Below are 15,496 nucleotides of genomic sequence, written 5' to 3'. Positions count from 1 at the left end.
ATTATGTTAGGTGAGGAGAAGAAGGCCTTTCCAATACATGGAAAGGGGTGAACAAAAGAAGGGACATGAGGGTCCTTTGGAGATTTTCCTCGTTTGGTGGGAACTTTTGGGAACTAAATCTGGAATTTAGCTGGGGGCTAGATCCATAGATGACAGTCTGCTGAAGCACTAATCCTTTACTCAGATTTTTTCCATTTTTGAACTCAAAGAAGAGAATACTAATTTTGATAGGTCCAGGCGTAGGATTATTCTCCCCACGTTACCAGTGGGGTAACCCAGGTCCAGTGCAAGAAGGACCTGCAGAGGGGTCATCCCACCCAGAGACAGAGCAGCACAAAACGCTCAGTGTTCTGCCAAGGACTGTGCCCCCCACGGACTGAGCAACCACCCACAGCAAAACCAAGTCTACGGTTAGAAATCACCAGGACAACAGCTGTGACTCAGCCGCATAGCCGGCCCCCAAGGAAACCTTTGGAGGGAACTCTGGGAACAACCATCCAGGCTGAGAGAAGGTATCTGACTTGCATGATGGCTAAGAGCAAAGACTCTGGAGTCAGACAGGCCTGGTTTTGAATCTGTTTCATGACCTCGGATGATACCTTAGACAAATTAAATAACTTCTCAGAGCTTTAGTTTCCTCATCTGTAAAACAAACTGGAGAACAGTACCTACCTCACAGGATGGTTAATGAGGTCTGAATGAGGTCATGTAATACATATTAAGAATTTAGCACAGGGCTTCCCTGGTGGTGCAGTGGTTAAGAATCTGCCTGTCAATGCAAGGGACATGGGTTTGAGCCCTGGCCTGGGAAGATCCCACATGCCGTGGAGCAACTAAGCCCGTGTGCTACCATTACTGAGCCTGCGCTCTAGAGCCCGCAAGCCACAACTGCTGAGCCCACGTGCCACAACTACTGAAGCCTGCGTGCCTAGAGCCCGTGCTCCACAACGAGAAGCCATGACAATGAGAAGCCCGCGCACCGCAACAAAGAGTAACCCCCACTCACCACAACTAAAGAAAGCTTGTGCACAGCAACAAAGACCCAACAGAGCCAAAAATAAATAAATAAATTTATTAAAGAATTTAGCACAACGTCTATTCTAGAGAGCGTTCCATAAATGTGAGTTTGAGGGTGGTACAATGTGATGTAGGCCCTAGAGTCAGACAGACTTCCAGAGGTCAAATCCTGGCTCCAGTACAACTATTGTATTTCATTAATTCTGTAATGTATGCTCCCCACCCCCACCCCCTTATTTTAAACATCTCTGCATCAAAGCATCTTAGCACTGTAACATGGTTTAATTGCCAATGTCTCTTAGCAGCACAAGAGACAATAGTGAGACTTAAAATCAACATCTTACATTGGGCAGATAACAATCTTTCGGTACTTCAGTTTTTTCAGTTGTAAAATGGGGATAACAATAGTATTTACAAGGTTGTCAGGAGGGGTAAATTAGATTTATTCTGCAAATTTCTGGCACATAGTGAGGGCTTAATAAATTCCATGTATTGTTACTACCTTTATGACTATTACCCAAATGAGATAATAGGGGTGGTAGGAGCCACATGGGCTGAGGTGCCAGAGGCAGAAGCAGCCCGAGGGGGTGTGCAGAAGTGAAGGTAAGTATCAGAGGGGCAGTGTCAATTCTCAGATTCAGGAGGGGAGTGTGAGGAGCAGTAGGAAGCCACACAAGAAGCCAATGGGGTGCAAGGTGGATCAGGGCATTTGGTTTTCAGATGAAGACTGGAAACAACGCTGGGGTACCCAGGCCCAGTGGGGATGGGATGGTGAGTTAAAAGGGCTGGTCAGGCTGGGCTGCTGCTCTACTTGATTTCTTTGAACTCTCATGTTCTCTAACTATAATAGCCATCATTTATTAAGTGCCACAGTGCTGCCAGGCACTGTGCTAGTTGATAAGTCCTATCTCATAAAATCCTGTTGTCAACTCTATGAGATAATTTTATTAGGTCAATTTTATAGAAGAAACCAAAGCTCAAAGAGGTGCTTTAATGTGTTCAAAGCCACATGGCTATTACAAGCCAGAGCTGGAATTTGAATTAGGTTTTTTGACTTTACAGCCAGTCCCGAAGTCCCCCTGCTATACTGCCTCTTGAACTACACTCTCCACCATCTCTCCGTGTGTTGACAAGTAATTTTCCTCTCTCCTCACTTCCACTCCTCCTTCCTCCCCCTACAGGTCTCCACCTCCCCAGCCCACAAATGCCAAGCTCACAAGTCATCTGTTTTGCCAAAATTCTGTTCTGATTTGATAAACTCTGGCCGGGCCAGCTCACTCAGCATGATTCAGCCAGAGAGAATAGCGAGCCTGCATGCTTGGCATACCCATCGTCTGAGCTCAGGCAGAATGGGCGGCGCAGGAACCTCAGCCTGACAGATGGCTCCACTCGGCTGTCTCCCCGGGCCCGATGCCAGGGGCAGCGCTCGCTCTCTGCAGGGGGGAGGGTGGGCGCCAGGTCCTGTGATTCTCACATGCGTGGCTGGTGTGCGCGCCTGTGGTTACATATGGAGCATGCGTGGGCCAGGCTGTGTGCCACCTAGGCTGCATATTTGTATGTGGCCGGTTTGTGTGGGCATGTGTATCTGTGTGCATGCAGATGAATGGGTATGTGTGTGCCTGGCTGCATGTTTCTGGGTGTGTATGCAGAGGTGTGCGTGTGCATTTGAATTTTGAGTTTGCATTCATTCTGGTATGTGTGCTCAAGAACGTGAAATGTTGAGAGGGATGGAGAGAAAGAGAGAGAGGACAGTCCTATGCCTTGAGAAGTCAGCCTTTTGAACGTCCCTGCTTTCAGTGGAGAGCTCCTGCACACAGCCCCCTCCAGCTCTCTCCTCATCCCAGAACTGAGTGACATGAGTTGCAGTGGGAAGTCATCCCATTCCCAAGGTGAAGTTTAAGCTCTGAACTGAGCTTCAGGTTTCTGAAAACAACTTCCTGGCTACGGTTTCTCTCGAAGGTAGAGGTACTTAAATTCTTGTGAATCCGGCCCCCTCTGAATATCTGTTAACTAGAATGGATCTCCTTTTAAGGAAAATATCCTCAAAACATATAATTTCACATATAATATAGAGAGCTCAAGGGGCCCTCCAAAGCCTATTGTGGACCTCTCTGGGAGGGAGAATGCTTAGGGTCTGGAAGGGTTGAAATAGAACCAGGAGAGAGAGATTCCCTGGAGGCTAACAGTGAATAAAATTTTTTAAATGAGGAAGTGATCATTAGTGTCAAGGGCTAGAAACAAGTCAAGTAAGGGGAAGATTGATTTAAAATCATGCAAAATCAAAAGATAGAAAGAAAACTATAAGGAAATATGAAATACACAAAACACTAACCAGAGTTATTACTATAGGGGAATTATGGGAGTTTTTATATTCTTTTTCACATGTGTTATCTAAGTATTCCCAGACCAATCCAATGAGTGTGTACCAAATTTGCACAATAAGAGAGAATACCTGGGGGAAATTCTGGAGGCTATTGGAATAGATGACTTCCACTTCCAGCCAAGATGGCATAACAGGCACTGGATTTAACCTCTTGCCTAAAATAATTATAAAACAAGACAAAGTATATGAAATGACTGTTTTTAGATATTGGACAACAAGCAATGGAGGGCACTGATTCCTGAAAGTGGAAGGAAAAAAAGGAGTCCTAATACTAGAAATATATACTAGATAGGACTAACAGATTAGACACTGAGGAAGAAAATACAGACATACCTCAGAGACACTGTAGGTTCAGTTCCAGACCACCACAATAAAGCGAGTATCTCAATAAAGCGAGTCACATGCATTTTTTGGTTTCCCAGTGCATATAAAAGTTATGTTTACACTCTACTGCAGTCTACTAAGTGTGCAATAGCATTATGTCTAAAAAAACAATGTACATACCTTAATTAAAAATCGCTTTATTGCTAAAAAAATGTTAACCATCATCCAAGCCTTTGGCAAGTCATATTGGTTACATCAAAGATCACTGATCACAGATCACCGTAACAAACATAATTATGAAAAACTTTGAAATATTGTGATAATTACCAAAATGTGACACACAGACATGAAGTGAGCAAATACTGTTGGAAAAATGTCATCAATAGAATTTCTTCATGCAAGGTTGCCACAAAACTTCAATTTGTAAAATGCACAATATCTGTGAAGCACAATAAAGTGAAGCACAATAAAATGACGTATGAGTGAATTTGAAAACATAACAATAGAAATTAAACACAGGAAAAATCACTGAAAAAAATATGGAGCATCGTTGAGCTACTAGAAAACTTCCAGGGGCCAAATATATGTATAATTTGAAATCCTGAAAAAGGATGAGAAGAGGACAGAAGAAATATTTAAAGAATGAATGCCCCAAATTTTACACATTTGATGAAAGCTGTAAACCCACACACAGATCCAAGAAGCTTCATGAACCCCAAAGCAGAAGAAATATGTAGAAAACACACTAAGGATCAGTATCTCAAAAATGATATCAGCACTCTTACATTCATTGCAGCTTTATTCACAATAGCCAAGATATGGGAATAACCAAAATGTTCATTAATGGGATATTATTCGGCCTTAAAAAAGAAGGAAATTCTGCTATTTGTGACAATATGGATGAACTTGGAGGACATTAGTCTAAGTGAAATAAGCCAGACACAGAAAGACAAATACTGCATAATATCACTTACATGTGGAATCTAAAAAAGTTGAACTCATAGAAGCAGAGTAGAGAGGGGGAAATAAAGAGATGTTGGTCAGGGGCTTCCCTGGTGGCACAGTGGTTAAGAATCCGCCTGCCAATGCAGGGGACACCAGTTTGATCCCTGGTCGGGGAAGATCCCACATGCCACAGAGCAGCTAAGCCCGTGGGCCACAACTACTGAGCCTGCGCTCTAGAGCCCGCAAGCCACGACTACTAAGCCCATGTGCCACAGCTACTGAAGCCTGTACGCATAGAGCCCATGGTCTGCAACAAGAGAAGCCACCGCAATGAGAAGCTGGCACACTGCAACAAAGAGTAGCCCCTGCTCTGCGCAACTAGAGAAAGCCCGCGTGCTGCGATAAAGACCCAGCGCAGTCAAAAATAAAATAAATAAAATTGGAAAAAAAAAAAAGAGATGTGGGTCAAAGTTTCAGGTGTACCAGGATGAATAAGTTTTTGGGATGTAATGTACAGCATGGTGACTATAGTTAATAACACTATATTGTGTATTTGAAATTTCCTAAGAGAGTAGATCTTAAAAGTGTTGTCATCACTCTCACACACACACACACAAAAGGTAACTATGTGAGGTGATGGAGTTGTTAATTAGCTTGATTGTAGTAATTATTTCACAATATATATGCATATCAGAACATCACATTGTACACCTTAAATATTTACAATTTTCATTTGTCAATTATACCATAATAAATCTGGAGAAAAAAAGAAAACACGCTAAGGTACAGCATAATAGTTACACCACTGATAAAGAAAAAAGTCTTCAAATGGCTAGAGAAAAAAAATGTTGCATACAGAGGTATAAAGATAATGACAACAGTTGTCCCATGTGAAATGATGCAAGCCACAGGAGAGTAACATTACATTTTTAATGTGCTAAAAAAAAAGTGTCAACCTAGACTTCCACACCTAGAAAAAATATCTCTCAAAAATAAAGGAAATCAACATTTACTATGAAGCCACAGTTATCAAGAGATGGTGGTATTGGCCATATGATGTCACTTATATGTGGAATCTAAAATATGACACAAATGAACTTATCTATGAAACGGACTCACAGACATAGAGAACAGACTTGTGGTTGCCAAGGGGGTAGGGGGTGGGAGAGAGATGGATTGGGAATTTGGGATTAGCAGATGCAAACTATTATATATAGAATGGATAAACATAAGGTCCTACTGTATAGCCCAGGGAACTATATTCAATATCCTGTGGTAAACCATAATCGAAAAGAATATGAAAAAGAATATATATATATATATGTGTGTGTGTGTGTGTGTGTGTGTGTGTGTGTAACTGAATCACTTTGCTGTACAGCAGAAATGAACACAACAGTAATTAATAAAACATTTAGTTGTAAATCAACTATACTTGAATAAAATAAATTAAAAAAAAAAAAGAGATGATGGTATTGGCACGAAGATACACATTTAGATCAATGGAACTGAAATAATAGTCCAGAAGTAAAACCTTACATTTATGGTCAAGAACAATTCAGTGGGGGAAAGGATAGTCTTTTCAGCAAATGGTGCTGAGACAATTGAATATCCACATGCAAAAAAATTAACTCAGGCACTTACTTTACACTATACACAAAATTTATTCAAATGGATCGTATACCTAGATGTAAGAGCTAACATTATAAGACTTCTAAGAGAAAATGTAGGAGAAAATCTTCATGGCCTTGGGTTGGGTAAAGAGTTTTTAGAAACGACACTAAAATCATGAACCTAAACGAAAAACTGATAAATTGGACTCCATCAAAATAAAAAACTTTTGTGCCTCAAAGACACCATCAAGAAAATGAAAAGACAAGCCATAGGTTGGGATAAAATACTTGCAAATAATACATCTGATAAAGGACTTGTATCTAAAATATATAACGGGGCTTCCCTGGTGGTGCAGTGGTTAAGAATCCGCCTGCCAATGCAGGGGACATGGGTTCAAGCCCTGGTCCGGGAAGATCCCACATGCCGCGGAGCAACTAAGCCAGTGTGCCACAACTACTGAGCTTCCGCTCTAGAACCCGTGAGCCACAACTACTGAGCCCATGTGCCACAACTACTGAAGCCTGTGTGCCTAGAGCCTGTGCTCTGCAACAAGAGAAGTGACCTTAATGACAGGCCTGCACACCGCAACGAAGAGTAGCCTCCTCCGCTCGCTACCACTAAAAAGAAAGCCCGCATGCAGCAATGAAGACCCAAGGCAACCAAAAATAAATAAATAGATAAATAAATTTAAAATATATATATATATATAAAGAACTCTTAGAACTCAATAATAGAAACAAACCAATTTTGAAATTGGCAAAAAATTCTGAGAGACATTTTACCAAAGAAGATAAACAAATGGCTGATGAGCACATGAAAAGATGCTCTATATCATTTGTCAATCGTGTAAAACTTAAAACCACAATGAGAAGCCAATGATGTACTCACCAAAAGGGCAATAATAAAAAAGATATGCAACACCAAGTGTTGGGGAAGATGTGCAGAAATTGGAACCCCCTGCATTGCTGGTGGGAATGTACAATAAAATGGTACAACCACTTTGGAAAACAGTTTTTCTGTTTCTCAAAAAGTTAATCACAGGGCTTCCCTGGTGGCGCAGTGGTTGAGGGTCCGCCTGCCGATGCAGGGGACGCGGGTTCGTGCCCTGGTCCGGGAAGATCCCACATGCCACAGAACGGCTGGGCCCGTGAGCCATGGCCACTGGGCCTATGTGTCCGGAGCCTGTGCTCCGCAAGGGGAGAGGCCACAACAGTGAGAGGCCCGCATACCACAAAAAAAAAAAAAAAAAAGGTTAATCACAAACTTACCACACAACACAGAAATTCTATTTCTATAAATCTACCCAAGATAAATGAAAACTTATGTCCACGCAAAGACATGTATGCAAATTTTCATAGCAGTATTATTCATAAGGCCCGAAATGGAAACAATCTAAATGTTCATCAATTGGTGAATAAACAAAATGTGGCATATCCATGTAATGGAATATTATTATTTAAAAGGAATGAACTATTAATACATACTACAACATGGATGAACCTCAAAAACATGCTAAGTGAAAGAAGCCAGAAGTAAAAACTACCTATATGATTCTATATATATGAAATACCTAGAAAGAGCAAACTTAAAGAGATAGAAAGTAAATTAAATGGTTGCCTAGGTCTGAGGTAGAAGTATAGATTAATTATTAAATGGGCATTGGGGAAGTTTTTAAAGTGATGGGAAATGTTCTAAAATTGGATTACGGTGATTATTCCCCTAATTTACCAAATCACTGAAATTTTACATTTCCAATGGGTGAATTTTGTGGTACTTAAACTACACCTCAATAAACCTGTTTCAAAGAAACAAAGAAGAAATAAAGACTTTTGGACATAAAAAAGTGGAAAAAAGTCATTATCAGCAAACCAGCACTAGAAAAAAGGTTAAAGGAACTACTCCAGCAAAAGAAAAATCATACCAGGTGGAAATCTGGATCTACATAAAGGAATAAAGAGTAGTAGAAATAAAAATATATGAGTGTATTAGTTATCTATTGCTGTGTAACAAATTACTCCAAACCTTAATGGCTTAAAACAACAAACATTTATCTCACTGTCTCTATGGGTCAGTCTTGGGAGACAATTCTCCATTGCATATCTGCACATCTTGTATCAACTTTGTTCCATACTATCTTTTTAAGGATGTTTGTATAGTAAAGAGCCTAGGAAGATGGAGAAGGTGTCTTCCTCCATGGCAGAGGGCAGATTTTTTTCTTGTTCCATCTAATAAGAAAATGTCTTTGTCTTGGGCAAAGGTTGAGCTGGTTTGCTGGCAGCCTCCAGCTTTTAACCATACACTATGAATGTCAAAGTTGATTTCAGGATGTTTTTTCTTGTGCGCTCTAAACACAAACTTAAATAGTTACTATTATGTTATTATGCTCCAAGAAATACCTATCCCAGGAGCTGGGGGGTACAAAAATGGAAAAGACTGTCTAGTGGGAGCAAGGGTAAATGTTGGAGGAGAGAACTTCAAAGTAGAGAAATACACTGCATAGCAGGACATGGTCTGATAAAGGCTCTTTGGTGTGCAAGACTGTGGCTAACTTAGCTGAGGGAACCAGAGCTTCCTGTCCCTTGGAGATGACCTGAAGATAGGATTATGCTAAAAGCTGCCATGGGTCCTTGTGTGACAAGAGAAACCATAGTGTGGCACCCACAGAGCCATTGCCCTACTGTCATTCAAGCTTAAAGGAAACAAACCCACAGACAGGTCTTGACACCAGTGATGGTGAGAACATCCTTGGGTGTCCCAACAGCTTGGAAATGAAATTTCCAAGAAGGCAGAAAATAAGGTGAACTTGTTGGTTTTATTATTTTTTATTATAATTATAAAACTAATGTGTGCTTATTATAAAAATTTTGAATAATAGAGAATATAAAGTTGTAAATAAAACCCTTTCCCTGCCAATCCCACTCTTGAGAGACACCTAATATAAAACAATAATCCCTTGCCCTGCCTCTCCCCTCCCCATTCCCCTAAGTCTCCTTTCCCAGAGGTAACAATTTTAGACCTTAGCTGTTTCTTCTGGCATTTATAAATCTCTGTTTTTCCTAAATAATATGTTCTTATTGCTACCTTTTGATTAATCAGTTTTAGACATAGGGTAGTGACTCCTTTTTAACAGGATTTAGCTCTCTTCACCTCCATCCCTTCTGTTTCTTCTCCCCCATCCTTCCAATAGAATTTTATTACAATTTTTGGTTAAATCAGTTGTCATTGTGCCTATGCAAATGCTATTTACAATTGACTGTTGAAGTATACCAAAATTATATACTTCTTCCTACTTTTGCTTTTCCTAAGTTAACAATTGCCTTGTTTTTTTCAAATGCTTAATTTTCTTTGTAATTATTACCTATAGCTAACTCTTCTGATAAATTCCAATAATCTTTCACTACAGTATTCTTCGTGGTCAATGTCATCAAGTAGTCTATCAGTTCAAATTTTTCTCCTGAAGACAGCCCTCTTGGAGACCTTCATTTTCCTAGGGGAACTGTTTGCACTCTAGCCCTCATGCTCAGATCTCTTCCTGGGACCTTCCTTCCCTGTCATCCTGGGAATTCTTTTTTTTTTTTTTTTAACTTTTCCTGAGTTGGAGTCCCTGTTGCCTAGAATTGGTATCTTCCTCTTTCTTGGGTTACACCCCTATTTGGGAGCTCACAGGTACCAATGGCTTCACAAATTTTAGCCCAGTGAGAGCCCACAATGTTGCTCTTTTGAATCACCTTGCTCTCATCAGGACTGGTTGTCCTCTACACCTAGTGCAAAGCTGTGATCCTAGGACTTCTCTTCACTGTCACCTCTCAGGTGCTCTTAATCTTCTTCTTTGTTGGAACTTCTGTTTTCTTGGCTAGTATTTTCTTATTTTAATGAGAAAGGGTGATTTCAGACATGGCATGCCTGAAAATGTCTTCATTCTGTCCTCACACTTGATTATAGTTTCACAGGGTATAGAATTCTCAGTCAGAAACTATTTGCCTATAGAATTTTTAAGGCGTTGCTCTATTCTGTTCTGGCTTCCAATGTTGCTGTTAAGAATCCTGAAGCCATTCTGATTCCTGAGTGTATGTAACCTGTTGTTTCTTACTGGAAGCTTTTAGAATCTGAAAGTACACAATGATGTTCTGAATTTCCAGTTTCCAGTTTCCACATATGGATATATTTTCAGTCAATGTGCTAGATACTCTGTGAGTCCTTTCATTCTGGAAAAATGAGACCTTCAGTTATGGGAAAATTTCTTGAATTATTTCTTTTATGATTTCTTTCCCTCAGTTACTCCTGTTCTTTGAGTGCCTATTATTTGAATGTCAGAATTGTGGACTTGTCCTTTAATTTTCTTATCTTTTCTCTCCCACCATCCATCTCTGAATTTTCCCCTTACTTTCTGGGAGGATTTTTCAGTTTTAACTTCCTGCCTTCCTATTGAATTTTTCATTTCTGCTATCATGGTTTCAGTTTCCACAGGTCCTGTTTTGTTCTCTGAATGTTCCTTTATTGAAAAATAGCAATTCTTCTCTTATCTCTTTGAGCATATTAATGATAGTGATTTAGAAGTTTTCCTTTTCCTGTGTTATCTTTCTTTCCTTTAAGTTACTTTTATCTGCTTGTTCGTTTTGGTCTTTATCTTTCCTGTTAGAGGTTTCATTCAGATGTTTGTTAATTTTTGACTGTCTGCTCTGGTTGAAGAAGGGACACAAGATAGATTCAAAGCTTTGAGCACATGGGTGAGGCTTGCTGGAGTTACACTGTGGGATGATCTGACTAGGCCATTTGTCGGGCAGCCCCCCAGTGCCAGCATGCTCTATTTGTTTCCCCTTTGGCTGATCAGATCCTTCAGAAAAAACGTTTTAATCATCTGTTCAGAGGGTAGATACCTGGCTGCTTGTCTTCTGGGAGCCAGGAAGGGAAAGAGAGCTAGGAGGTCTCAGCATTCAGCTTCACTAGACATATATTTATTAGGCCACAACTGTACCATGCAGCCCTTAATACAGGGAGTCTTCTTTTTTTATTTTCTTAATTTTTCTTTTTTTTTTTGTCTGCGTCGGGTCCTAGCTGAGGCACACAGGATCTTCGCTGAGGCATGCAGTTTTCTCTCTAGCTGCGGCGTGCGGGTTTTCTCTAGTTGTGGTACATGGGCTCCAGGAAGCATGGGCTTCTGTAGTTTGTGGCATGTGGGCTCTCTCACTGAGGCACAAGAGCTCAGTAGCTGTGGTGCGCGCGGGCTTAGTTGCCCTGCAGCATGCGGGATCTTAGTTCCCCAACCAGGAATTGAACCCATGTCCCCTGCATTGGAAGGCAGATTCTTTACTACTAACCACCAGGGAAGTCTCATTCTTCTTCTCTTTAAAAAAATCCTTTCTAGACTGAAATAACCCAGCAGTCTTCCTCTAGGGTGGAGTAAAGGCAGTTACTCAGGGGGGATAAAACATGAAGGAGACTGTAAGAATCCATTTCTTAGGCAGTGTTCAATCAATTTTCTTAAATTTATCTCTCACTTCCTTTGTCCTCAGTTCCTGAATTTTTTGAAGATTCTGTGGTATAGACGAGGTTAGTTGTTTGCTTTTCCCTCTCTATGTGTAGGATTTCGTTTCTTAGATTTGCCAAGTCAGTTTACTACTTGTCCATCTGCGTTCCAGATTCCAAATTTTTATTCCTGCTGTCTCCTTTCCCCCTAACCTTGTGAATCTCTGTTATTATAAATTCCTTTACTGTGGTTTTAATGGGTTTTCAGGAGGGAGTAAAATTATATGTGTGCAGTCAATCCACCATCTTTAACTGAAAGTTCTTAAACACTTTATGTTAACTCATGGATGCAACTCTGAAGGCTGGAATTATTGTCCCCATTTTACATGTTAGAGAGAAATAACTTATCCAAGATCACACAGCAGGTACAGACTCGGGTCTGTCTTAAACATTTTCTATTTATATACAAGTATATAGGGCTTCCCTGGTGGCGCAGTGGTTGAGAGTTCGCCTGCCGATGCAGGGGACATGGGTTCGTGCCCCGGTCCGGGAGGATCCCACATGCCACGGAGCGGCTGGCCCCGTGAGCCATGGCCGCTGAGCCTGCGCATCCGGAGCCTGTGCTCCACAACGGGAGAGGCCACAACAGTGAGCGGCCCGCATACCGCAAAAAAAAAAAATGAATAAAATAAAATATATACAAGTATATAGAACAGAAGTTGCAACCTGGAAACCTGCAGACAGACAAAGCCTATAGAGATCTTTGTTTGGCCCCCAGAGGATTTTTAAACCCAGGAAATTTCGCAAAAAAATCAAGTGTTTGGCTTTGCTTGAAAAACCCAAAGATCGGGACTTTCCTTGTGGCACAGTGGTTAAGAATCCACCTGCCAATGCAGGGGACATGAGTTCGAGCCCTGGTGCAGGAAGATCCCACATGCCATGGAACAACTAAGCCCGTGTGCCACAACTACTGAGTCTGCACTCTAGAGCCCCTGAGCCACAACTACTGAGCCCGCGTGCCACAACTACTGAAGCCCGCGCGCCTAGAGCCCATGCTCCACAACAAGAGAAGCCACCGCAATGAGAAGCCCATGTGCCTCAATGAAGAGTAGGCCCCGCTCACCACAACTAGAGAAAGCCTGTGCGCAGCAACAAAGACCCAATGCAGCCAAAAATAAATGAATAAAATAACTTAATTTAAAAAAGAAAGGAAAAAGAAAAACCCAAAGATCTGGCAACAGTGGATTGCATTCCAGCAGGACAAAATCAGATGGAATGGAGTTGCATCTGCTCCCTTTAAATGTGGGACCCTCTCTCTAGTTTGCTACAGTCCCAGCACATCTTAGGCTTTACTGTTGTACTCATATATGTTACCTGCCTGGGTCCTGTTTTAATTTGCACATTTTATAAATTTGTAGTAAAAAAAAAAGATGAGTCTTACTAGACAAACTGTTCTGAATCTTGCATTTTCACTTAATTTTAGTAAGTACCGCTTACTGTCTGTTTATCTGCCCCACTTACAGCTGTTGTCCTCTTACTATGCAAATGAATCAGATACACAAGTGAAGGCCTCCTGCAATCAGGTCCTTGCTACTTGAGCCTTTTTCCCCTTCACCCAGAGTTGACTGATCCAGGGATAGGCACCTAACCCAACCTGAGACAATCAAATACTCTCCTGGGAATTTGAAAGTTGGACCATCAAAATTACCAGAGCTGCCCTCATTCCTTCCCTACAAGGTTTGGTTATTCAGTAATTCATTAGTTTCTATGAATGAACAGCCCCTTCCAATAAATTTCTTTTTCTTTTGCTTAAGCCAGAGTTGCATGCTCATTTCTTATAAACCCTTCTCCCCTTTTCCCTACTGATGCCACCACCCTTTCCAAGCTTTATAAAAGCAATACCATTAACACCTTCTAATTAAAACAGTTTTAATGAGATGCAACCATCATCACAATCAATTGTAGAACATTTTCATCACCCCAAAAGAAACTTTGTACCCATTAGCAGTCATTTCCTATTTCCCCTGAATGCCCCTCCACACTTAGCCCCAGGTAACCATGAATCTACTTGCTGTTTCTATAGATTTGCCTATTCTGGACCTTTCATATAAATGGAATCATACAATAAGTGGTATTTTGTGACTGGCTTCTTTCATTTTGCATAATGTTTTCGAGGTTCAGCCAAGCTGCACTCTGTGTCAGGATTTCATTTCTTTTTATTGCCAAATAATATTCTATTGTATGGATATACCATATTTTGCTTATCTATGTTTTTATTTATTTATTTATTTTTGGCAGCGTTGCTGCGAGTGCATTTTCCCTAGTTGCAGTGAGGCGGGGCTACTCTTTGTTGCGGCGCATGGGCTCTAGGTGTGCAGGCTTCAGTAGTTGTGGCATGCGGGCTCAGTAGCTGTGGCTCTCGGACTCTAGAGCGCAGGCTCAGTAGTTGTGGTGCATGGGCTCAGCTGCTCCAAGGCCTGTGGGATCTTCCTGGACCAGGGATCCAACCTGTGTCCCCTGCATTGGCAGGTGGATTCTTAACGACTGCGGCACCAGGGAAGTCCCTTGCTTATCTGTGTTGATGGATGCTTAGGTTCTTTCTACTTTTTGGCTATTATGAATAATGTTGCTGTGAACATCCATGTACAAGTGTTTGTGTGAATGTATTTTCATTTCTCTTGAATTTATACCTAGGAATGGAATCACTGGGTCATATAGTAACTTGATGTTTAACTTTCTGGGGAACTGCCAGACTTTTCCAAAGCAGCAGCACCATTTTACATTCCTACCAGCAGTGTATGAGGATTCCAGTTTCTCTAATTCCTTGTTAACACTTATTATATCTGTCCTTTTGATTACAGTTATCTTAGTGGGTATGAAGTGGTGTCTCAATGTAGTTTTGTTTTGCATTTCCTTGATGTCTAATGATGTTGATCATCTTTTCATGTGCTTATCGGCCATTTGTGTATCTTTTTTGGAGAAATGTCTATTTAGATCCTTTGCCCATTTTTTAATTGGGTTGCCTTTTCATTATTGTGTTGTAAGAGTTCTTTATATATTCGGGTTACAAGTCCCCTATCAGATATATGATTTGTAAACATTTTCTCACATTCCATGGGTTGCCTTTCACTTCCTTCATGGTGACCTTGGAGGTACAAAAGTTTTAAGTTTTGAAGAAGCCTAATTTGTCTATTTTTTTGTCACTTGTAATAAATAACATTTCAACATGTACTCTTCCAGATATTTTCTATGTATTTGAACAAGTATGAGATGATGTATACTTCGTTGCTTTATGTACTTAATAAATTGTGAACAATTTCCATGACTGTACATCATTATTGCTTCATAGTATACATTGCATGAATTTACCACAGTCTGTTTAAGCGGTTGCCTAGAGATAGACATTTAGGTCATTTCCAATATTTTGCTATTATAAGCAATCCTTGTACAAGCATCTTTGCATACACGCCTAAATTACTTGATGGGTGAAACCAAGACTGAGGCACGTGACAGACGCGTGATGAAGGTCAAAGAGGAGGAGAGCTCATCAATCTTGTATTGAGTAAAGTGTAAGCTGTGTAAAGAAGAAAACTTGAAGGTAAATCTGGAAAGATAGATTGCAGCTAAATCGCTGACGGTCTCAAATGTCAGTTTGTTAAGCTTAGATTTGGAAAGCCATAGAAGCCTTTTAAGTGGGGTTTTGACTTGATAAGAGCCGTTCGATTTCACTTTGATAGTGTGAGAAAAAAG

The sequence above is a fragment of the Stenella coeruleoalba genome (genome assembly GCF_951394435.1).
Source record: "Stenella coeruleoalba genome assembly, chromosome: 8".
NCBI lineage: Eukaryota > Metazoa > Chordata > Mammalia > Artiodactyla > Delphinidae > Stenella > Stenella coeruleoalba.
The sequence above is the reverse complement of the archived record's forward strand: the minus strand, read 5'-3'. Positions refer to the sequence as shown.